The 26161-nt window shown below is 34.8% G+C and overlaps 1 protein-coding gene and 1 pseudogene across 3 annotated transcripts in view; one reads left to right on the top strand and one right to left on the bottom strand.

Annotated features, from left to right (window-relative positions):
• The window catches only part of THSD7A (thrombospondin type 1 domain containing 7A), a 349815-nt gene that overhangs the window by 221633 nt on the left and 102021 nt on the right, over nucleotides 1–26161 (bottom strand). The window lies entirely within an intron of this gene.
• LOC114508222 lies at nucleotides 24860–25468 on the top strand (annotated as a pseudogene).

The following is a 26161-nucleotide window of genomic DNA, read 5'->3' as shown; positions in this document are numbered from 1 at the left end:
AACGCACCAACAAACTTTAGCGAACATTTTTGATATTCACATTTATAATCCTAATGAAACTTAGAGAACCTCACTGGATATAGCAGTACTTCCAAAGTTCTAGGAAGTTACTGCCAAGTTATAAAGCCTTGGGGAATTCTTAACTTCCTTAGACCTAGGAGCAGTTTATTTGAGACCTTCAAGCAAAAAGGGAAGGGCCAATTATAGACCTGATAGACTCTTCCTTGTCTTATAAAACACACTGGAAAGAGATGCTCAGAGATGCCATCCTTATCTTATGTCCACTGCCTAGCATGTTAAATACATAGTTATCATTAGAAATAACACATTCCACGTTCTTCTTCTGATGTTACACTGTTCATTGCCTACCTCAATAATTATAATATAGTTTTAGTCAGAAATGTGAGATATGTATCATCTTTACAAAATGAAAAATAAAAAATGAAGTGGAACTGACAACCTTTTGATGTCTGTGCCACATCCATCACACACCTAGAACATGGTATTCTATGATTCTGTGGGACAGTTTTACCCATATTCTGGTTAACAAATATATACATAGCTGTTATTTTTTATAAAGCTCATTTTCAGGTGTATAGTACATTTTAGTATTCCCTTGCATATAATAAACTGCTCCTGTAAGACAGGACCAAATTATTTTTCCCCCCAATGTTATATAACAATTAATAAAGTCAGAAAAAAATCACATTAATTTCTCCATTTCTGGCACTGGGTCAAGACTGGTTTCATTACAGGCTTTCATTATGAAGGATAACAATAAATTCAGTTTTTGTCTCCTTACTTAAGTGGACTACTATTATATATTTAGGAAACTGAGAAGTATGACTTCTTTATAAGAGACTAGAAAGCCTTCCTTCATGGTTACCTTAATCAACATGCATTGCTATATATTTTTATAACCTCCACACAATTTCTATCCCACTAAATGTTGTGATTATATATCCTTAGAAAAGTGAGCAATTCATATACCTAAAACAGTACATTTCCAACACACTAGCACATACATAAATGTAAATGTAAAGTATACACAAATTACTAATACAAATGATTTTTGCTACTGAAATACTTTGTGTGAAAATGGTTACTTCACCTGAGGCCAAGTATCTCCTTTCAAACTCCATGTGTTTAAGGAAGTTGAGTGTATGGTTTAGGGTAGTAATTTGCAACATTAGTAACTTAGAAATATCTATTACATCTTAGATTGTCTCCATAATGAGTGAAAATCAAGTCAATTTTTTAAGGTTAAACATGAGCTCAAAATTATAAGGTGTTAGAAAAAATAATGCATAGGCCATCAGTAAAAGATCTGAATGTAAGTGCTTCAATTTCCCAAAAAGTGAATTGAGAAATATCTTAATTTTTCAGCAGTATCTTTTCAACTTTTAAAATAAACTGTAACTCATAAGTATGCATGTGCAAATTTCTTAAGAATTAGATTATTTGATTAGTATTTTTCATATAATAATTTTACTTTGGAAAATATGGCATATGAAAGAAAGCCCTAAATTATGAAATGCAAAGCCATAACTAGATTTGATCAATGTCAAATATTTTTAATGAAGAGACATATATATCCTCTATTAATGAAGTCAGACAATTGGTTTTATCTTCAAGGAATTGGTACCAATAAAACATTGTTGAAGATACATACAATTCTGTTCATTGTTCTTTAATAGCCATGGAGCCTATATCTTTAACTAGAAGAAATTTCTTTTACCGTGAACCATTAAGATGTTACAAATATAGGGTGGCAGAAATGAACAACCATTTTTTAAATTTTTTGTTTCTATGCATATTTGTTCTGTATTTGGGTATAAATTTCTCCTTGGATATTAAATTTCTATGGCTGACAAATTCCACAAGTATTAAATAGTCATAATTTTAAAAACATAATACATTAATACCAGTTTATGAGGTCAATCTACACTTTAAGACACACCATTAGTCTTTGTGAAGACATATATAGATGTAACATTACTTTTGCTTGATTAAATCACAGTAAGGGTTCATTTTAAAAACGTTATATATATACACACATATAATATTATACACATAATATTATCTTAGGATATTGATACATATGGTTGCACTGAGTAATTGGTTCCAAGAGTATAACAACATGAGAATCACCTAAAGGAAACGGTTAGATATAGAATAAAGGAGCTGATGGTTTCACATTCATGAAAATTGGAAAGAGTTGTCAGGAACATGCATAAAGGACACACGGACAAAGCCAAAGGAAGATAAGATCGAGGGTGGGAAGCAGGGATGGCTGGGGTGGGGGGGAGTGGTGGGGGGGAAACGGAGACAACTGTACTTGAACAACAATTAAAAGAAAAACCTGAAGGAAGACTATACTTGCAGGGATGACTTTTCTAGTTTGTTAAAACTGAAGGATATGCTGGTGATAAATAGTGTAATATTTTATAGCCAAGATCTTAAGACCATCAGAAGTTAAATGCAGGTTATACAGTCATCCAAGCCAGAGTCCAAACCCAGGTATCCTAATTGCCCAGCGCAGTACCCTCACATTCTACCTTATGACTCTTTAATCCAGATGAGTAGCTCACAAATGAACTATATTTCTCAAACTCTAGTTAGTAAATTATCAAAGTTATCTTAGCCTCCATAAATCATTTGCTGCCATGAACAAAAAATTATCTTTATCTTGGACTCTTTGTTTGGAATGATCCACAGAGATTCTGTAATACTGTCTTTCTTCATCTTACATTCTTTTAACCTCATTTGGAACACTTCTGGTGGAAAGTGCCCATTGTTAAGTGAAATTGCCCTTTCTGGTGATGGAAAGCTTAAGTATTTATTGACTTATTATATCTTTCCTATATTCCTATAAAAACCTCCTCTCTAGGAATTCTACTTTAACCCACTTTCCAAATATTCTAAAACTTTTAACTAAAGGATTTCTTTTTCCTATTCTTAATAAGACTTCTAGTCCAATCATTAAACTTGTTGCTTTTCTGTGGCACTGTCCAATTGTACAATAATATCATAGAGAGATCAGGAAACTAGTAAAGAAAATAAAATGGAGTAGACAAATAATAAATAAAATATCTGACCACATCCACATAACTCCTGCCCTTATTAAAATAAAAAAGGCAAATAATCTCATACTCATTTCAACATGATGAGTTCTCACCTCAAGTTTCTAAATACTGTTAATTCATCTCACACACTTTTTGTCCAGGTTCAGACTTTCTTGATTTACACTGCACTGTGTAATGGATTTATTCACTATGTATACTCTTTTGGTAATTGCTTGGCTAACTCAGCCCTATAAAGATGAAGAGACATATTGAAAATCCTGAAGAAATACCTATTTCTTCAATGAATCCTCACCCAGAGGCTGACTCCAGGAACAAGATGTATATTTCTCTGAGCTCTTCCAGATTACTCAATCAGCAACCTTCAAGACCCTGGTTCCTGAGGTGCCATGCATTCATTTATCACTCTCCAAATCTTTTGCTCTCAGGGGATTGTAATTCCTTTGCATAGTTCAGAATTGATAAGTTTTAGGTTATGTTTGAAGATAAGTGTTCATAACATATGTTTGCATGCTTTGACATGGTGTGTATAAAATGTTATGAAGAAATAAGAGTAATTACATAGCAAATGCTTTATACATTTATCTGCCTCAATTTAGTATTCTTTTGATGGAAAGAAATGAAAATTATTTAAATCAAAATTCTGCTCATAAATTAAATTCTCTTTATAGGAAGCAATTCCAGAGCTAAAAATGTTCCGAGCACTCTATACTGAATACTCATTATTTGCTAGAGGACATCAGGCATAGGGGCTCCCAGTCCACAGATGGTCTCTAGGCTAAATAGGACACAGCAGAAGGACAGAGGAAACTTGCATTTGGATTACTTAGATGGTGTCCCTAGCAGAATTCATTTTTAATTTTTTTTTAAATTGTTCGATTGTGGTAAGAACACTCAACATGAGATCTACTCACAAATTTTAAGTGTATAATACATTATTGTTAACTATAGGTATAATGTTATGCAACAGATCTCTAGAACTTATTCATCTTGCTTAATGAAACTTTATCCCATTGATTAGTAGCTCCTCATTTCCCCATCCCCCCGCCCCTGACAAGCACGATTCTACTCTCTGTTTCTATAAGCTTGACTATTTCAGATATCTCCATTGCATACCACCTTTTCTTTATCTATTCATCAGTTAATGGACATTCCAGTTGTTTCTCCATCTTGGTAATTGGGATTAGTCTTGCCATTTCTCCGAAGTAGATGTACAAACAGTCAACAGGTATCTAAAAATATGCTCAATGTCACTAATCATCAAGCAAATTCAACCAAGCAAAAATGAGATATTGCCTCACACCTGTCAGGATAGCTATTATCTTAAAATCAAAAAACAGCTAGTGTTGGAAGGATGTGGAGAAATTGGAACTCTTGAATACTGTTGGCGAGATTGCAAATTGATTCAGCTATTATGGAAAACTATACAGCAGTTCCTGAAAACAATTAAAAATACAACAGCCATATGGCCCAGTAATCCCACTTCTGGGTATTTATTCAAAAGAATTGAAATCAGGATCTTAAAGGTATATTAGCAGTATTCATTTTTAATGATTATCTTTTTGATGTATCTGTCTTGGCTCCAGGCAGTCACATAGATCGCTTGTGCTTCCAAAAACAGGTGTGCCAACTGGTCTAATTATTTAATATCCATGACCCAGTTCACATCAATATCTGGTTAATCAAAATATTCCATTTAATTTAACTTAATACATATTACATGTGCCTGGGTTTTTTAAGCATCCTGATCTTTTTTTTTTTGACCCAAGGAATCGGTCAGAATTATTTCTCACCTCATTTCCCCATGAACTTCTAAAGTAGAAAATATTAAAATTAGAGGTGGGTAGGTATATTTTCTTTCTCCTTATTGAAAAGTCATTATTGAAAGATCCAAGCAGTTTTTAATGTAGAAAAATAAAGATGAGATTCTTGTCTTCTAATTTAAAATATGACAGAGAATAAAGAATTAACTATTGCTTATTCATAACAAGATCTGAGGCAAGCTCTATGTGACCCAATTGCTAAAATTGCCAAGTGTAAGTTTCATATGGAGTTCTATCGGCATCAGTTTGAAACATGGGGATGAAAGGATATACACTATAGCAATGCAATCTTAGTGATACGCTTTAACTCATACCTCCTCATATGTCACAAGTTAACATTTAATGCTTATAAATAGTAGAGTGCATTTTGTGGATTTCAGTCAGAGAAGGGAACAGTAAGTACATGGAGAGCCTAAAGAAGAAGGACATTATATTCTTACTTGTGAATGCAAAGCCTGAAGGAAGTAATGGGATGGGAGTTGGAGAGGCCAAAGCAGAAATCATGAGATATAAGGTTGGACAGGTACAACCTTAGAGTAGAAAATTCCAGGAATAGGAAACAACGTGAACACAAACAGGAAATGCAGGCTGTATATATTAATATAAAGAGGCTCATGAAACCCACATATATGAAAAGAGAGAGAGAGAGAGTTTGGGGCCAGGTAGGGAAAAGTCTTAGAAACTTTCCTCTAGGTGAATCCTAGCTTAATATACCTTACAGTACTTTACTACAAGTAAATCCAAATTTTCTGTCAATAATCTGCTTTAATTGTGCTCACTCATTCTCCTCTCATGTTAAGAGGTTTAAGAGGATTTCTTGCACTATCTGTTCCACATGTTTTGACATATTGTTAAATTGTGTTCTCTATTGTTCACCCAGTATTTTGTGTATGAAAACCTCTTTCTCAAATAAGATTTTAAACCACTCAGAGATAGGAGCTTTGTTATATTCCTTTTGTGGTTTCCACTATAATGCTAGACTGCCAATAAAAATTGATATGAGTCTTTTCCATAGCACAAAATATAATGGCTATGGCTCCTTAATAGATACTTGGTGAGCTGCAAAAGATAGCAGAGGATAGCTGTTTCCAGAAATCCTCAAAGGAAAAGATTCTGAATTAAAAAATATATATAGTTTGACATCCTGTATGACTTATCAAGAGGCTGAAAAACAGAGTAGCTGGCTATCAAGGTGAAGGTTATATTACACTCAAAAAGCAACAGTAATGAAAGTCAAGTACTCGATAGGATGTCCACCCTGGGGCATCATCCAGAGACCAGTGGGGTGGGGTGGGGGGACAGTCCAACATCAAAAATGCATCAACTGCAAAACTAATTGGTGAGAAAATGAACTTACAGACTTAAGGAAATTTGTGCCTAAAATGAATCCAAAACTCAACCAGCTGCTCAGGGACATTAGGCAATTAAAATGGAAACTGTGAGATGAAGTTACCCATGATTGTTTAAAATAACAAACTTTAACATTATTTTCCTTCTGGTTTGGTTTCTTTTTTTCTCTGAGGTTGTTATCAGGAGGATGCATGTTTATCATGGTTATTTTATTTTAGACTTGTCACTTGCTAATATGCTTGCACAGATGACTAAGAAGTGATAGAATTAAAATTATTTTCCCCATATAGGTCTTACACTCTGATGGTGCTAATGGTTGACTCATTATTTCAATGACATTTTCTTCAATGTCACAATGTCTCTCTGAGCGTGAGTCACATTTTCATTACTGCTTCTGTCCTGAAGCATTCTGGTTTCTTCCATGATAAACACAGACCTGAGCTTCACAGATCTCACAAATCTCAACCTCTTACAGGATTCTTTAATTCATTCTGCCAATGGCTATTTTTTTTTATCTGTAGATAAGCAGTTTTTCAGGATGTTATACCATAAAAACATTCCTGTCTTACGTTCTTTGATATCTTGCAGTTTTCAATTGATATAAAGAATCATAAAGTAGGGGATACTGGTGGGGGAATTCCTTTATCTTTGACTTCTGATCCTTGTAGCTCCTGGAAAACATGAGAATTGATGTTTCTCTTGATAAGAAAATGAGCACATAGAAAATGCATTCGACTTTAAGATTCTTAGCAAAAACTCAATAGGCTATATGCCTATAAGGCTGAATGAAAACAGTGGGAAAATTATCAAGTATGAGTATATTTCTTAGGACTTAAATTGTACTTTTGGGACATATTTCCAAAAAAAAGTATATTGACAGAGTAAATTTGGGTTTTCAATTTACTCCAGTTAAACAAAATAATCTTTCATTCATTCCCAAGCTCTTCTGGTTACGACCCATGTGTCACTGATTTCCCCATTGTGCAGATGCTTGCTCACGAGTAGCCCAGCGCCCATTGATTGTAGTATCATATGAATGTGTTCAAAGGCACTAGAGCAACCTATGCTCATACTTGGAATTTAAAATTGTAAGCCACTTGTCCACTTCTGCCCACTTCTAATTTGTTCCCTCTATTAACCAGCTAGAGGGATCTTTTCAGCATGTAAGTCTGTTCATGGCATCTTCTTGCTTAGAACTCTTTGATGTCTTCCCTTTGCTCATAGATAAAAGCAGAGCTTGCAGCACTGCCTATAAATGCCAACAGGACCAGACCTGCAACTCCCTCTCTAAGCCTGGCTCGTATTTTGCTCCCTCCCAATATTGTGCTTTAGCCACACTCACCTTCTGTACCACTTTGCCTCAAATAGATCTCTGTCATAGCATTTGTGTGTTGCTATTATGTATGTTTTCCTTTGTACAGATTACTAATACCATGAAGGCAGGTAATGTCCTGTTATTTTTCTACCTCCAATATTTAGGATAATGCATGTCACATATTAATTGCTGCTGTACAAATATTTATTTAGTGAATACATTTAATGAATATAAATTCCAGCTGCTTAATTTTTAAAAATTATCACTACTAATATACTAGTGATAGGTAACCCTTCCCAGTAAATACAAGACCTTAATTTATTTAAAATACAAACATCCATAGAAGTCCTATCTAAGAATGTAGGCCCTTTTTACTCAAAGTATGCTCCAGAGACCAGCAATATCGACAATGATCAGAAATGCAGAATCAGGTCTAACCCCAAACCAACTGAATCAGAATCTGCATATTTAAAAGATGTCTATATAATTTGTATGTGTATTAAAGTCTGAGAGGTACAGATCATTGATTTACACAAAATAAAAGGACCTTCATATCAGTCTAGATGGGGAGGGATATGCTTGTACATGAAAAGAATTAATTAAAGGAGAAACAAATTTTTACTAGAATAATTATGACACTGGTGCTTTAAAAAAAAAAGAAGTAACAAGTAGCAACTGTACCATGTACTGTGTGAGGCCCTGGGTGCACCATGATGTTTAAAAGTGATGCCATTATTGCCCACATACAGAGTCCCACCTGATCAGAAGACTAGCTTAAATAAGATGTACAAAAACTATTACACACTTACAATGAAAGCAAAGGTTAACAGAAAATTCAGGTTCATATAAGTCAAACAAAAATTCTAATAAAATATTATAATTTCAGAAGAGAAATGATTCCAAACTTCATCTCTTATAAAATCAACTATCTCTAAAATAAACATTAGGGATAAAAACATTATGGATATGTATAAAAAGTCTTGCCTGCTTTTACATTAAGCCATATTTTGAAGTTGCAAGAAATAAAATATGATGGCCAAGTAAGAACAGTTCAACAGAACATAATAAAATATGAAAAAAAAACAAAAAATTCAAAAAATATATTGTAGCAAAATGTAATAAATGTTGCATTTTGTATTAATAATTTAGTAACTGAATAAAAATAAATAAGACTAAATTCTTGATTAATTCTTTGAGAAAAGAAGTTAAATCCCTACCTAGTAACATACACTAAAATAAATTATGTATGCCTAGTAGAGAACAATGTAGAAAAGGAAACCTGTTATAAAGAGAAATAAGAAAAATACAAGTGAATATGTATTCAAAACAAAGGAAGAAGTTTTCTGCTTCTAACCCTGACATACTTCAGACCAATCTTTCCAATCAGAACAATTCGAATAGCTAGCTAAAATTTTTTTTAAAAATCTGTTTGAAGGCATCAGAAACATTTTAACGAAGCAAGAAGTTGAAGAAACAATATCCCAGATAAGAATGAAGTGAAGAAAGGTCTGACATTTGTCTCAAATGGTACCTTTGAGTAATTTTCCATTTCCTAAATTGTTGCAAAAAGGTGAAGAAGAGGACCAGGATTTTTAGTCATTTTATAGACCTGGCAAGAAAATGCTATGTCCAGGGCTCACCAGAAAGAAAGAAAATAATCCAGCTGTCAGTTATGATTTCCAAAATGCTATGGCTGTGGATAAAGTTAAAATAAAAAAAATATCAGCAGGATTCCAGGTTAGATGATCGTGATATTTCTGCAGCCTAAGTAAACGCCAGGCACATGCACAAAAACCCTATCTGGAAAATTATATCAATTGTCAGAGTCCCCTTTTCCCCTGTCTTAAATCACATTGGCTGGAATTCAGCAAAAATTGCTTAAATTGCTTAGAATACCAAGATACAGAAGATACCTACACATTAAAGTAACTGTGATTGTTTTCCAGAAAATAAAAAAATGAAGAATTTCAGCCGAGAGCAAAAATTAACTTTAAAAAGTTAAATGAAAAATCTACAACTAAAAAATATAATAATTGAATTAAGAATGGAATAAATAGATTTCACAGCAAGGAGACTAGTAAGATAGAAGATAATTCAATTAGAAATATCTAGAGTGACTTAAAAATTAAAGAAAAGAACATAAGGGACATAGGAATAATCTGTAACATTCAAACAAATTAACAGGAAAAGGGAGAAAAAATATCCAAAAAGAAAACTTTCTGGAAGTAATACAAAGACTGAAAAGGTAAATCCAAGCAAATATTGAATGCAAAAAACAGTAATATGTCTAGTGCAGTTTCATGTATATAGAATAAAAATATACATCACTAACATGATTAACAATGAAAGATGAGGCAAATAGAGACAAAAAATTTTAAGGTCATTGAAATTTCTGGGATGAAATAGAATTACTAACTTAGAGTTGACTTTAATAAATGAAGGTAAGCATAAGCTACTAAAAGAATAGCCAAAAAGTGTATAATTAATGAGCTATTAGAGGAGAAATGATAAGAAAAAAAAATAAAGAAAAAGATATGTAGAAGAAATGAGAAAATAGAAAAATAGTTAAATAGCAAAATAATAAAGTAGACAAGTAGAAAAATAATTAAGATGGTATACTTAAACCAAAATGCATGGATTTACATCTAATGTAAATAAAATATATATCCAATGTAAAAGACAAACGTGGTCAGATTGGGTATAAAATCAAAAGCCAACTTTTATTGCTTACAAACATACAAAACTATAACCCATATGAGGAAAACAGGGAATAGTAAAATGAGATAGCATACAAACACAAATCAAAAGAAACTGGTAAAGATATATTAACACCTGATAAATATATTGTAACAAAAATCACCAAAGACAAGAATTTAATAATAATAAAATTATCAGTCCATCAGAATATGAAAACATTTTAAAATTTGTATGTACCTAGTAATATCTGACCTCAAAATGTTTAAAGTTAAAATTGACATGACCAGGAGAAATGCTCAAATGTGTAATTATAATAAAAATCCTCAAGACATTTCTCTTATTAGTTGATAGAAAAGTTAGAAAAAGTATCAGTAGCTATTTAGAAGATTTGAACAAGATTAACAAAATCCACAGCTGATATACACATGCTATCACATCCACAGCTGCATAATGAGTACTTTCTTATGAATGCATAGAAAACATGGACCAAGATTGATCACATGCAAACGTGAAAGCAAAGTCTCGACATAACTCAAAGGATTAATTTCAGACTAGCATATCTCTGACCACAGTAGAATTAAGCTACAATTCAATAACAAATAGATAAACAGAATTTCCCTGAATGGGAGAAAGTTAACAATCCACAAGTAACACATAGGTCAAAGGAGGAGTCACAATGGATATTAAATACTACTTTGTGGCAAATGTGAATAAAAATGTGACATCAAAATTTGTGAGATAAAGCTAAAGTAATTCTTGGAGAAAAATTTATAATTCTAAGTGAGAATGTTGTAAGTACTTAAGAAAAACTGTTCTAAAGACTATGATGTAAGTATTCATCTGAAAAAGTTAGGAAAGAATAATAAATTCAAAGAAAGCAGAAAGAAATAAATAAGCATAGGAGCAGACATTAATAAAATGGAAATCATATATTCCACAGAGAAAAGACATTTTTTAAACACTGACAATATTGGTCAACCTCAACCAAGATAGATAAATTTAAAAAGAGAGCACTTACAAATTACTAATATCAGAAATTTACAAAGGAGACATCGTTAGAGATTCTGCAGACATTAATAAAATATTATGACAAATCTTAGGCCCAAATATTGAAAATTAAATGAAATAAATTCTTAGAAAACCACAAAATTTATCACAACTGGCATTAAGTGATGCAAAGAAGATAAATAAATATTGTTCTACCCATTCAATCCATAAGAAAGCATCTCCACACAGAAAATGCTTGGCCATGATGTCTTCGCTGATGAATTCATCAAACACCCAAGAAAAAAACTATGATAATTCAACCCCTAAAATATTGTAGAACAGAGAGAAAAAGGGAATCCCTACAAGCTCATTTTTTTATGGACTCAGAATAACCTTGATCCTACCACCTGACAAGGATATAAGGAGAGTTTATTATAGACCAATCTCTTTCATGAACATAGATGTAGAAATAATTTTTAAAAATTTACAAAGCAATCCGACAATAAACACATCAAAAGGATAATACATCACGACCCACTAGAAATTTCCCCCCAAAATACAAGATTGGTTTTAATGTTTCAAGATCAATAAACATCATGAAATGAGAATTTGTCAATATGCATGGTTAAGTCACAGTACCAGATATTAGATGAAATATAAAGAATCTCAATTGTGTTGGAGAAAAATAACTGAAATGACATTTGCAAAATGATAATGGTGACTTTTTTCTGCTCATATGATAATGGATTTTAACTATATTTTCCTTTTTGATATTATTTCCTTTCATTTTAAATAATGAATTATGATAAATTTTCTTCAAAAATAAATGTAACATGCTATGGTAAAAATAGAAGTTGTCCTACATTCTGGCATCTTTTCTTCTACATAACATTAGAACTAAAAGTTGCCTTCTTAGCCACCCCTTTTATTACATTGGTGCTCTATGGCCTCAACACTAGTGTATAATTTTGTTATTCACTTTTTACTGCTTTCAGTCTCTATCATCCACATTCTTTTATGAGAGATTCAATAAATTTTTCTAGTACAAATATTTCAAGAAGGCCAAGAAGTCAGCTGTCAGAATAATAAATAGGGTTATCAAAGTACCTTAAAACATATGTATGTTGTCCCTATTTATAACAAAATGCAATCTATGGTAGTCAGGTGGACAGAGTGCAGAGAGTAGACCTGGAATCTGAGTTTTTGGAGATGCTTGCCCTTTATTTATTATACTTCTCTGGACCATTTAACTTCTGTAAGCATCTAATTCCTCATTTTTACACAGAGGATAATAATAGAACACACTTCATAGGAATGCTGTATTAAATATATCACACATTTAGTATTATTATTACTGAAAAGGAAGAACTTAGAAATCAGGTATCACATTTGCCTAAGGTGCAGAGACATATTTTGACATTTCACTCAGCAATGAGTAGCAAATAGCCATTGAAACTGATGTGAAGTTGTATATGGTTATCAACTGTAACCTCTTAGACTGCTTGATACCTAGAAACACAAAAGATAAGAGATGCATGCTTTCTAAAAGCACTGAAATTACTACCAAGGATAAAGTAGTGGAACAGATTCTCAAGGACAGGACAGTAACCTTAAAGTGCTTTCCCCAACCTCTGAATCCTGTCCCCTTCACAGTACCTCCTGAGACCCCAGTTTTCCTTGGAAACAATCCTCCCCTTCAGACTCTATCCATGGATCACCTTGAGGCCCTCTTATCTCAGTCACATTTTCGTTTTTCTTATCTTCTCTCTCAAGGCTTGAATGAAATCAATAAGAGAGTGTCACTTTCTAATAAGATGGATGCAAATCAAAGAAAAGGGAAAGGGTGACTTGAGCATTAAATTGATGGGTCTGTTACTTGTAGCTGGATCTCACAATTCGGGAGCCATCAATACCAATTCACAGGTAAAGCAGCATCAAAGGCTTTGTCTGTGATGTCAAGCAGAGTTTCCTGTGGCTGCTTCTCCGATGGCATAAGAATGTTTAGACTCCAAATAAAGGAAACCCCCCTTCTCTCTGCATATATAAGGTCATGCAACAAAGCTTATTTCTAAGGAGAAAATGTGAATGAATGTTGGAAGAGTCAACCTTCTTAACTAGATATTATGACATGATGTGAAAGGATTTTGTAATTGCCACTGAAAGTTTTCCTGCTAATTAATGCTAATTACCAATAATTTTCAGACCCTGCCAGCTAGAACAGCTTTGCAGGCACATATATTCAATAAATATGGTATGAGTAGATCTAATAAGCAGTAAGGTTGAGACCGAAAACCCTACAGGAAAATAAGGCAAATATGAGTTGGGTTTCTATTGTGTCCCTAATTGAGCCGCTCTTTATCTGTCCACCACATACATTCCGTAATCAGAAGCTGTTCTTAAGCCTTCTCCAGAAAGCTTTCTGCAGTGTGACAAATCACAAACCCTCTACAGTGTTGGAATGTGGGCGGTCTGGAGCACCCATCTCTTTTTACAGTCTCTAGACATTGCACACAAGACTCCCGTTCCCAGAGCGAGCGCCCTCCAAGGTTGTTGGGCACAGTGAAAAAGCCTAGTCTTGACCGATAGTCCGAAAGCCTTGCACTTAGCTCTCTTTTCAGCTGCAGGAACAGATCTGAAGTGTATACGATTTAGGAACCCTCTCTAAAAAAACAAAGTACAGAGATACAGATGCAAAATTAGGCCCAAGGGTGAGAATTTATATACAATGAGAAAATAAATAGACACAAATTGAAAGCTTTTAACAGGCAACAAATACAAAAATAAATGACCCTATAACAATATTGCCCGAGTCTCTCCTTCCACCCAGGGCTTTACCAAGCATCTGTGCAAGTGAGGAGCTCTACTCTCTTACAGGTAAACCTTCCTCGGATTTGCCGGTCAAAGGTGATCAGGCTATTTACATCATTGATTAACAAATAATTATTTGAATAGCAAAGGGTTGTAAGAAATAAATTTTCAAATAACACACTTAGAAAATGTATTAGGCAGTTCCTGTGGGTGTTAATTAATAGTAGATAATAATTAATATTATTATAATTTAAACTATCCCTATCACATTCTGCCTAGTACAGAGACTGGTATGTATTGGAGAATATCCAACATTTTATTGAATAATATTTTTATGAATTTATTATCAAGTATGCTATAGTATGTGAGTGTCCATTGCTGATGAAACTTTTTTTAATCCTTTAAATATTATGCTATAGCACAACATTTTGTTTACAAATATAGTTAAGGATATGTTTTATAAAATATACCCAAAGAAATGTAAAATAAAGATTCCTTTTTAAAAATATGAAGGGTGACATTCCACTTTGTAGGAACAATTAGCTAATAATGTAGGTAAAGGAAGAAGTAAAATGTTTGAAATTTCACTAGTGATTGCTGCAATTAAATTGTTTCATACAAGCATATTAAAATAAGTCAGAGAAGCTAACCTGTCTACTAACATATCATTATGTATACAGAAAATCATTGTTATATAGAAGTCGCACTTGGAAAGTGAAAGGGCTGAATAAAATCTGAATTCATTCATTGATAACTCAAATCATGAATTTTGCTGCTAATATGAACATACCTCACCAGAAAGAAAAAGACCTATATTCTTGGCTACCCGCAACAGGAAATATTTCTTAGAGTGACAGGAACATAACACTTAAAAAGGTAGTTTTGAAAATTAGTACCTTAAGTCACTAATTGAAGATTTCTTTATATTTCGATTACTATACCACATGTGGAGGTAATATATATATATATATATATATATATATATATATATACAAGAAGCTTGGCATGCCTTTGTGTAACTCAACAACCAGTGTGAGAGCTCTTTGAAACAACCTTCTGTAAACTAAAGCATGCTGTAATTAAGGATGTACACAGTGTCAAGTAATCCAAAATAAATGAATAATCAACATCACCTGGGAAGTTAGAGCAAGATTAAATGACCTTCATTTTTGGTTATAGTTTCCCTAACTCTATATATATATATATATATATATATATATATATATATATATATTTTTTTTTTTTTTTTTACAAAAGTAAAACCTTTGGTTTTAAAAGACTCATATCTGGAGATTTTGTAAATATAAATTAATATGCACTAATTATTCATCAACAAGTTAATAAGTAGTCATATCTGGAATTTAATGATCTTGCTTCAGAGACATTTCTAAATGTATTTATTATCAGTATAATTCAACAGAAATTAGAAGACGGATGGTGTCTCATCCCAAATATATAATCCTTCATCTAAGCATCCACTAGCCCTAAAGGTTCCTAGTTTGGACTCCCAGACTTCTGTCACCTGACTGGAACCACAAGAGCCATTTTCATGCCTAATGACGACTCTCCTGAACTCTTCATGTCTAGGTGCTACTGTATGTATATGTGCATGCCTATGTGCATACCTGTGTGCATGCAGATGCATATGAATGCATGTGTGTTACAAATATGGTCAGTGTAAGTTGCAATGTGTGACACTCAATGGGTATGAAGAAAAATTGGAAGAACACCAAGCAGAACGAAGAGCATAAAAGCAGAGGCAAAAGGCGGAACATCTTTGGATGAACATTACTGGAAGTCCAGTTTCACTCCAGTGTAAGATACACGGAGTGGGACATGAGATTGGAAACCTGGTTTTTACCAGATTCTGCAGAACTTTGAAGGCTGGGCTAATGAGTCTATACTTGAATCTCGGGTTCTGCGGTTTGAACAATGGAGAGCCACTACCACAGAGCATTCTTCACTGAGGAGGCAGGAGCCAAACATTTACAGGCTTGTGGCTCTGGAAAGGGGGATGCACGATCCAGGCACTGAGCAGGGCACAGTCTGGGTGGGGCCTGGGTTTTGAATTTTTGTATATGGAAAGGAGAATGTTGGTATTGAAGAGTTTGCCTTAGGGCTCTACTAGGCAGCTAAATGAACTGATAAATGCAAACCACTGTTAATGAGTGTTAATGCTGTGTTAACATGTATCTAACATAGCCCTGATGGGAACAAACTGACTGTAGCAAAGACATGATATCTAAGATGCACCACTTCCAGAATTCTGAGAGTTCAATAAAGTGATCCACTGGGCTGAAGGGGCCTCATTTCAAAGCACTGTAGACAGTATTAACTTATTCAGCAAAAGCACAGCTCTGGTGCATTTCAAAGCCCTTGCTATAAATCTATTATTTACAGAGATTCGATCCCATCTTTTTGAAGATGCTTTCACAGTATCATAGGCTAAAAAATGGGTTCCAATAATCAAACTACCACAAATATTTTTATTCTTTGTGGCTTTGATGTTAAGCTAACACATTTGCTCTTTGCTCACATTTTCATAGTAGCCTGGCTGTCAGAGCAGCAACTGGTCTTAGATGGTGAGACTCCCTGACCTCTGTAAAACAACGTTATTTTCTGGAGGCATTAACAAGTCTGCTGACGTTTCCAGTCCGATGAGAAGTTTTCACATGTGCACTTCCAGAGGATAATCATAGATAAGGAAGAGCTCTCCGGTCTTGTTTTCGGGATACCTGAAGGCTACAAAGGAACATTAATAGACCTTCGATGGTAAACAGTGGGCACAGAAAGTAGTAAATGCTTTTAGTTGCTTTTCTGGTGCTCCAAGCACCAGCAAAATCAGTCTTCTAAATGAGGTGAAACTTAAATAGCCAGCTCCTTTAACAGCCCGTGTTTTGCCTCTAGTGCTGCATGGTTTCCGTTATATTACGAATTCCTGGGATACAACAGTTCACTTTTCAGTTCCAGATATGGCTCAGAGCTATAAACTGTTTATTAGTGATAGTCAAATACCTAATTATTTAAATTGTAGACACAACAGTGAAATGATTTTATGGGCATGAGTATTTGGAAGTTGCTGAGAAACATGCTACAGAGCCAGCCTTGTGTTCACTTATTATTCATTGTGACTTGCAGTTTGCCGAATTGTTGTGAAACCCACTCATAGTTTTACACATCCTTTTCTAAGATGGGCACGTAAAATCTTCTGTTGTTTTTTTTCTTTTTCAATAGGAATGTTTAACTTTATAGGTAGATGGTTAGGATGTTATAACATATTGTACAGAAGGTTCATAAGAGAATGTATTTGGATTATCACTGAATCTTACTAGGACAATGAAACACCACTTACATATTCCACCTGTAATATATGCAATCCAAATAAAGATGATCAAAAATTTCCATAGTAATTTCAATATTTTATTCTGTTGTTATATATCTAACAGATTCCTAAAGAGAGTAGAATTTATAATCCATAGTTTAGTGATATTTTTATGATTAAATATTAAAATAATATTTACTGTTTTCTCTCTTTACTCTTACTTTCATTTTTTTCTCCTCTCAGGTTTAAAAATAAAATAATTCCATTATTATGGAGAATAGAATTCAGTAAAATTTTGGACATGTTAATTCTTAACTTTTATAGAGTTAATCTTGTTAGAGCTTATAAAATATTCCAGAATTTCTGGCATTCTAGATATCACAATGTTGAAGGTTTGCTCATTTCCTGGCTGTGGGTATTTCTAATTAAAGAATCCTTATGTTTCCTCCTTTCTTTCAGATATTCCCACGGGGGAAACATTAATATCCCAAAAAGGATTTTTTTCATATTTTAGATGTACTTTCTGATTTTCCTTTTTGCTTAAAATACTTTTTCTATTCTTATTGTTTGCTATCAGAGAATAGCTTGTACAGTTGTTATTTCTAATTCACTGCAGTTAAAAAGAACTTGGTCAAGCTGATATTAAGCCATTAAATCACACCTTTCACTTTATTATTAAAATTCTCTCATTGGGTTATATCCTACCTTAGATTAATATTAAGATGTAAATTCTACAATTATGAGTCATTTTTTATCTTGAACAAAGTTTGCATATTTATGTTTGTGCAACATTTCAAAGGGCATATGTAAATATTAAATCTTCATTATCAACACAGAATAACCATCTTTGTCTCACTTTTGAGCCAACGATTTTAATTTCATTTCATAGTGTGACATTTTCTTTGGGGGGGCGGTTAAATTACTTTATAAATAAAAACTCATGCATCACCGTGCTGTGTGGAGCCACGCTGGAGCCTGAGGCAAAAGGAAATGTGTGGACTCTGATTTTAATGGAAGCAAACTCATCAATCACGTTTTTTTCAAAAATTAACTTCTCCACTCACCTTGTTTTAAGTTGAGAAAATTGCCGTCTGTCAATTTCTCTCGACCAACAGATAACCTAAAATAATTTTAGTGAGCTTCACCTTCATTAAAATTATAATAAATTATTTTGTGCCAAGTATTTAGCATAAAATACTACCATGGAAACTTTTTTCATCAACTATATTGTTCTGGAAAAAAAAATCACCCATTTAAAAACTCAAGGATGTACCCAGGGGTGCACATGTTTCATTTTGCCTCAGACTTGGACACGGCTCAGCAGGGTGGCAGCCTTTATCTAAAATTTTGACATTTTCTTCCCAATGGAGTTTTTTGCATTAATTTTTATTTCTATAATATTACATTAAAATATTATTGCAACTACTGGGTTTTTTGACCCCGAGACAAATGAACCCCTTGCCACAGCCCAGTAGCCTAGTTCTGGCTTTGGTGTAGAATAAAATCACCAGATGCAAAGAAAATAAAACACTAAAATACAGATAATACTAAAAAGTATATTTTTTTGCTAATAAGCAAAAAGAAATATAAACTTAAGTTCAACTACAGATTATTTATTTTGGTTGTAATATGCAAGAATGACTGTCCTATGATGGGGATACTGATGTATGGTTTTAGTGATCTATGGATAGATTCTCATAGTTAAGAAAATGAAAGATACCTACACCAGATGCATACACACACAGCTTATGGGTACATTTGGTGGCAGACATTCTTAAATTACTCAGCAAAAGAACTGCAGGGAAATATCTTGATGTCATCAATGGAAGAGAACAACAGGGTTCATTTTTTTTTTATTTTTAAGCTCAGAAGATTTACTGATACTTCTTTCTCATTTCAAGTTTTAGAGTACTGCTGCTTGCAAATATTTTTATCATCTCTAAGGCATATTTTGGAAAACAAAGACAACTAGAATGTCAGCAATGAGCCAGACATTAACCCAAACATTCACACCCCACAGATGATCATAGTACATCTCAGGCCTGCCAGCCCTAGGCCGGGGGCCAATGGGGCCGACTAGTGCCTCTGTGCCTCAGGGCAGGGCTTCAACCACGCTGTGAGTCAGGATCCTCTAGAGAACTTCCAACCAATACTGGTACCTTGGACTTACCCAAGGCCAATTACTGGGAATTTCTAGAAGATGGAGCCCATGCATCAGGATTGTTTAAAAGCTGCCCGGGTATTTTAAAGGGAAGCCTGGGTTGAAACTCATGAGTACAGTCTACTGGAGAGGACACAGGCACTGTGTACAATCATTCACTCATCCCGAAAATCAGGTGAGACCGTAAGTGAACAAAGGAACGAATGCCGCTTTAGAAAAGGAGAGGCGCCGCCTGCATGGGACGCACAGACAGGCCTTCCTGAAATACAAAATTTAAACAGAGACTGAAAATGAGGAGGTGGTGGTGGCCATGGAAGGGCAAGGACAGGACATTTCAGGCAGAGAGAAAAAATATGAACCAAAGTTCTAAATACGGGAAAAGGGAGGTGAGTGTGTTGTATTGCAGGGCAATGAGAGAGAGAGAGACCATCAGTGGAGTTCAGTGGATTTGAAAAGGGAGAGGGAAGGTGAGCAGGTAGTAACAGTTTTGTGTGTCTGCACTTCAAGCCCACTACTCTGCTTTGCCCTGCCCCAGTAGCAAGTCTTAGAGATCTGTAGCAAGTAAAATATAAGAGTTGAAGCTATAAAGACAGACTTTATGAGAATGCATCAGATAGAAATAAAGATAGATTTAAAAAATAAGTTTCTCTCCTCTATTTGTCCTCTCAAGTGGGAATAAACTTTTGTGGTATTCCCTTCCTTTAAGGATTAAAATGTGGATAAATACTAATTTCTATACAATAGCGAGAAAACACGATGTCATAATGAAAGCTCTGGCCACGGTAGGGCCTTTATGTTCCATAAAGATAAGCTACAGAGTCTGAGTCGAGGAATTCTTTATTTGACAAACTATCTTCCCAGCAATTATGAACAAATTGGTTAAAGCTGCTAAAATGATAACTATTATGTCAGGTCAAAGCATTTACTGGTTCAGTGACTGCCTCCAATACCACAGTATGCAATAAAATGCTTTTCTCATAACTGTCATTTTCCTAATTTGATTGAAATAGAGATGTAGCTTTTACTGGAACATGATCATGACTTTTAACAATTGACAGTGCAGAGAGTAGGTGTCACTTCTGTGACCTTCTTCTTGTCACATCCTACTGAGAAAAGGTTTGGAGAAACATTTCGAAAGACTGAGTCCATGCTCTTTCTTCCTTTTTGGTCAATTAAAAATAAAACCGTGTTTTTTTCTTTTCTTTATCAAACCAAGTGAATGATACTGTCCTCTTAAGAACCATAGGTTAATGTCATGGCCATTGTAGTCCGGCTTGTATGATGACATTGCTTTAGAAAATGGAAATGTCATTCCCAGGTGCCGTTTTCCTTCAGGCAAGGAGGTTAACCCACAATTTCAAAAAATATAAGAGGTCAAACCTTTAGAAATCAATAGCTAATGGAGTGAAGACAGCTCTTTGTGTATGGGCCCTATTCCAATTAAGGAAGCCCTCACCCATTTGGAATGAAGAAAGGAAAAGGTTAACGATGGACAGAGACCACTGAGGTTCCTGCCAAGCTGAGCTCCAGAGGTGTGCATCTGCCTGTGTTAAACTCACAGCTTTAGCTGTTTCTGAAATGCTGCCAAATCATAAATTTCATTTTATTTCACCGGGAATACTATGAAACTTGTTTAGCTTCACACAAATAAATAATTCATAGGTAATAGCAAATATCAACCTAAACACTCCATATAACCACATACTCTTAGAAAGGAGAAAACAACATTCCACATTCTCCTGAAATTTTTAGACATCTAAGTATTTTTCTGGCAAATTTCCTAAGGGATAAATTGCTTGTCTAGTAAAACGAACTACGATATATTTTTCTACCTGACTGTTCAGGGTCCAAAGAGTAACCACACTTGGTGAATATACAAGAAGCAATGTATACATTCACCTTGGTTCAGAGAGTGTGAAGGGGCCATATATTTCAAAAGCACCTGCCTCTCAAAAGTAAACTTGTATGGCAGATTGATATTTTAGGGAAAGTATAAATATACTGCAATGAGGCAAGTTCTCAGCCAAAGATAGCTTTGGCTATCTTTGGACAAAGATAGCTTTGTTATCTGTTTCCCAGGCAGTATTTCCTGAAATCTTGGTTCCACTGGTGGTAACAGTTTATTCCACTGGCTACCCTAGAAAGCAAGGGTAGTGATAATTACAAAGTTACTGTTGAAGCAAATTAGAAAACATACATGCACAAAACCTGGCATGTGTCAAGTTCACGTGCCATTCTATATGGTAGCTGTTGCCGTGGTTCACAACATTATTGTCATCACATGACCATTTTTGGAAAAATGTTCTAGAATATCTGAGACTGGCAAGTAATTAAGGCATCTCTATTTTACTTCCCTCAGGAAAGTTCAATAAGTACTTTTGCAGTAATTTATTTCATAAAACTCAGAGGAATCATTTCACTTCTTATTTTTCCCAACATCCCAATAATTAGGTTTATAGAAGTACTCAAAGAAGTTTTCCTTTTGAGATTTTAAAACGTGTGGGTATATAAAAGTATAAGTGAGTGTAGCTAAGGAGCCTTGTCACTCTTAACGTACTCTATCAGTCATTGTTTCCCATGGCCTCATTTTTCTGTACCTCTAGGCTACCCTTCTAAGCCTCACTCCAGTTGATTAGTGACTTAGTTTGGACTTTTCACAGTGCCACTCTCTTAGTATGGAATTTCCAATAACTGCTGTTTTCTCGCATACATTTCAAGCAAGAGAAAAATTTTAACCAACTCTATGCCCTTTCCAGGCTGCCAGACACCAGTCAGAAGAATCTATACCAGATTTAGATATTGTACTCCATGTCAGCCACTAAAATTCAAGCCCTATCGCCATTGAAGAGCTTTCCAGTTAAATTGAATATTGAGAGTATTCAGACATAGGGCAGAACACCAAGAAAAGGGATTAATGACAGATGCTGGCTTGCAGAGAGAGTAGCTGACTGTGATCTCATCCTGGAATAGGAGGTGGTGAAGCTTTCGTAAGTTCAGGAAGTGTTCATGACACTGCTCACGAGGTTTGTGAAATACAGTTCATAGCAATCAGAAAAGGGACAGATGGGTTTCTTTTTGAGCAAAGTAACTGTGAACATAGTCACAATATTCGAGCTGAAATATGCAATATCTTTCCTATTCTAATGCTTCTAACCTAAATGTACCATCATACTGCATTTCCTAGAAATATAAGTGATAATATCTATCAAAGAGTGGGAGTTCACAGTCTAGCTCTCAAGGACTGTTCCACAAAAATTCTTAGCATGACTATTACACATTGCAATGCTGTGCTGAGTTCTAGAATATGAACCTAATGTAAATAATTGAATATAAACTTGCCACGTGCCAGAATCCATACTTAAAGTGTATCACATTTTTCATAATTTATGCATGAGGAAACCAAGACTAAGTGAGGTGACCAAATCTGCCACGATCACACAGGCAGCATGTGGGTGAGATGAGATATGAAACGAGCTATATCCAACTTTCAAGTTCACAGAAATTTCATCACAGAATTATGTTTCCTGTTCATCTCTTGCTGGTCATAATAAACTTCAATTAAAGAAGAATTCTGGCAAAACAGAGAGTATACCAAGAATAATCAGGATAATAGAAAGTCTTAAGATATATAAAGATCTGAAAATGGTTAATTTAGAGGTAGTTATTGATTAATTTATCTAATTAAAATTTAATGAGTGCCAGATATGAGCCAGTCTCTGTGCTAGATGCTAGAATTTCAGAAAATTATCAAGATGTAATCTGTATCCTCAATAGCTGACTTGGTATTATACAGGAAGGAAAAAAATAAAATACTGATTTCCATGTAGTACTAGCTATATGCACAGGTGGGAAGACAAAATTGAGTACCTAATTATTCTCAAATGCAGTGGAGCAGAATGACCTGACCAAGAAAACATTAAATGAACTTTATTACAAAACTCAAAGAAATTAGCCTGTCAAATGAGATAGAAAAGGAGGTTGGGAGAGATGTTAACTGACAGATAATGTAGAAAACTAAAGGCTGGTGTGACTGGTCCCAACACAGTAATGTTAGGACATAGTAGTCAATGATACTGGAAAGTAGATGGAAACAGATTCTGAAGAGCAAGCTAAATAGTTTGGACTTCACCTTAAATATGGTGGCAAAGAAGTGACATTTGGTAAGTTAGGGGGATAACAGGATAAATTCATATTTTAGAGCAATCAATTGTATGGCAGCAGCATGAAGAACAGAGGGGAGGTGGACATGGCTCAGGACACGGGGCCGGCAGGCTGTGGTGGTCCACAGTAAGCGGTAATGAGGAACTGAGATAAGTTTCAGTGCAGTTATGGTACTTGCTGCATAGACATGATGCAAAGCAAGGAGGTTAGGAAGACTGTATTTCTAGACTAAATAATTTCGTAAAGGCTGAGGCCAGTTACTAAGCTAGGGAATAAGGAAATACAACCTGGTTTGGTGAAGAAGATGAGCTCAGACTCAATTCAGACATGTCGTGTTTGAATTACCATGTGGGACAAAGACTAGACGTGTTCAGTAGGCAGCTGGAAATAATAGTTGGCAGCATGGTTGCTAAGTAAATCCATAAATAAGGGTGAAATTGCCAGGAGATAATATATTGTTGTGAAGATTTATCACAGAAGAAATGATTAGACTTCTAATGTGGCTCCATTAAGCATATGTAAGACAAACACCTCAAAGATACAAGTAGATTTCCATTTGGAATAAGGAAGAACTTCTAAAAATGCTCTGAAATGTGAAGATGCTACCTCAGAAGAGAAATTCGTGGTAGTGTTCAAAAAGTGTTATGAATGTGAAATGGACTTCTGGAGTATTATAAATTAGGGTTTACAAATTCATATACCTATGAGCACTAAGTAAGTAACATACATACCTGAAGAGAGCCAGAAGTAAAATAATGTAGAGCACTCACCTCCTATCTACAGGGTCCCGCAGAAATAATGCCATTGAGCATGGTTGGTAGGGCACATGAATGTCTCGCACTAGATGGACAGCAATTTGAACATTTCACCTAAAATGTCATATGGTGTGCTTGAGTGTGATATTGTCATGTTATAGAATTACATGCTTATTATTTTATAATAAAACATGTGTATGTAATTTCCTGGGGGGGTGTGAAGGGATAGTACTTTAACCCAGGCAGGAAGCCTAGAAAAGCCCAGAGAGAGTGCCTCTTTTCTTCCTGCCTCCAGGTCATGCTGTCAGTGGGCTATGCAGAACATTCCCAGCAAATCGTGGTGCCTGCCGCTGTAGCCGTCCTCTCTGGCATGGGGCAGGGTGGGTAGTGGGGGTCAGTGCACCTGTGCACTGAGTGGCCTTTTCCCAAGTTCACGTGTCCCTAGGGCTGACTGCTGGAATCTCTTTGCAACCGTGGCACGAGAGCGGAGTACAAACTGTGGTGGCTGGAGTCATGGTGGGATAGGCATTTAGCAGGTTTCTGCCCCTCTTTGACCCTGTATTGGTTGAAAGGTGTGCTGCAGAAACTGTAACCAAAAGACACATTATGCTTCCAGAAAAGTTTCAAGGAAAAGTACTGCAAGCAACCGTAGCAGCTGTTGGATGGGGCTCCAAAGGAAAGGTGGGGAGATTCGACCACTTAGCACTAAAGTTGGAGATAAAGTTCTTCCAGAATATGGAGGAACCAAAGTAGTTCCAGATGATGAGGATTATTTCTTATTTAGAGATGGTGACAGTCTTGGAAAGTATGTAGACTGAAATAAATCACTATTGAAGTGGCATCACATGACAAAGTCCATTCCATTGAAGTATTGAAATCTTTTATCACGTAAATAATTTCTGTGTCTCTTCTATTATAAACTAATGATATCCAAAGTAATAACATTCAATGTCTTTTAAAATTTAGTATCACTGTGCTGATATAAATATTTCCAAATAAAAAGATAAAATGAAAAAACAGATTTTTATGTAATAACAAAATGTATTATTTGTGCCAGACCCTGTATAATGGACTATGAGTTGTGTTCTGATTATGGCCATAAAAGAATGTAAATCCACACTATAGTTTTGATCAGAAGTTCAAGATCTCCAGAAATAAGAATTTTGTGGGAAATACCAACCTTTCAAATACTGGCAATAGATTCACAGAATTCAATGACTTTGAATTTGGCAAGGCCGAGTTGATTGCCATCTCTGTGGATTTAACAATGGATTCTGATAACATTTCCTACTATAGATTTTTAGTTCTTTTATACTGTGAGCTCCAAATAAATGTTGTAACTTCTGGTTTTTAACATAATAGTATTATTTGCCCTTGACTAACCTATCTTTTGCCTTAAACCTTCAAAACATTATTGCATTACATTCCCTGTACCTGAAATAACCTTTCCAGTTACTCAGATTGTTGACTGTTCATTAACTGTTTAAGGCCCAACTCATGCCCAGAGCTCTTCACAGATAACTTTAGGAAGAACGAACAGAATTCTCATTTCCCTTAAGTCAGTCAACAATTTATTTTTGGTGCTTGTTATATGCTACCATATATTTGGGCTTCAAACTCTTTGAGGAGTAAGTTATCAGTAGATAACTTACGCTGATAAAAACTGTGTATCTTACATGATATTCTGCATAAATTTAAT

This window comes from Phyllostomus discolor, chromosome 10, assembly GCF_004126475.2.
Source record: "Phyllostomus discolor isolate MPI-MPIP mPhyDis1 chromosome 10, mPhyDis1.pri.v3, whole genome shotgun sequence".
In the NCBI taxonomy this organism is placed as follows: Eukaryota; Metazoa; Chordata; class Mammalia; order Chiroptera; family Phyllostomidae; genus Phyllostomus; species Phyllostomus discolor.
This window is presented reverse-complemented; position numbering and strand designations above follow the sequence as displayed.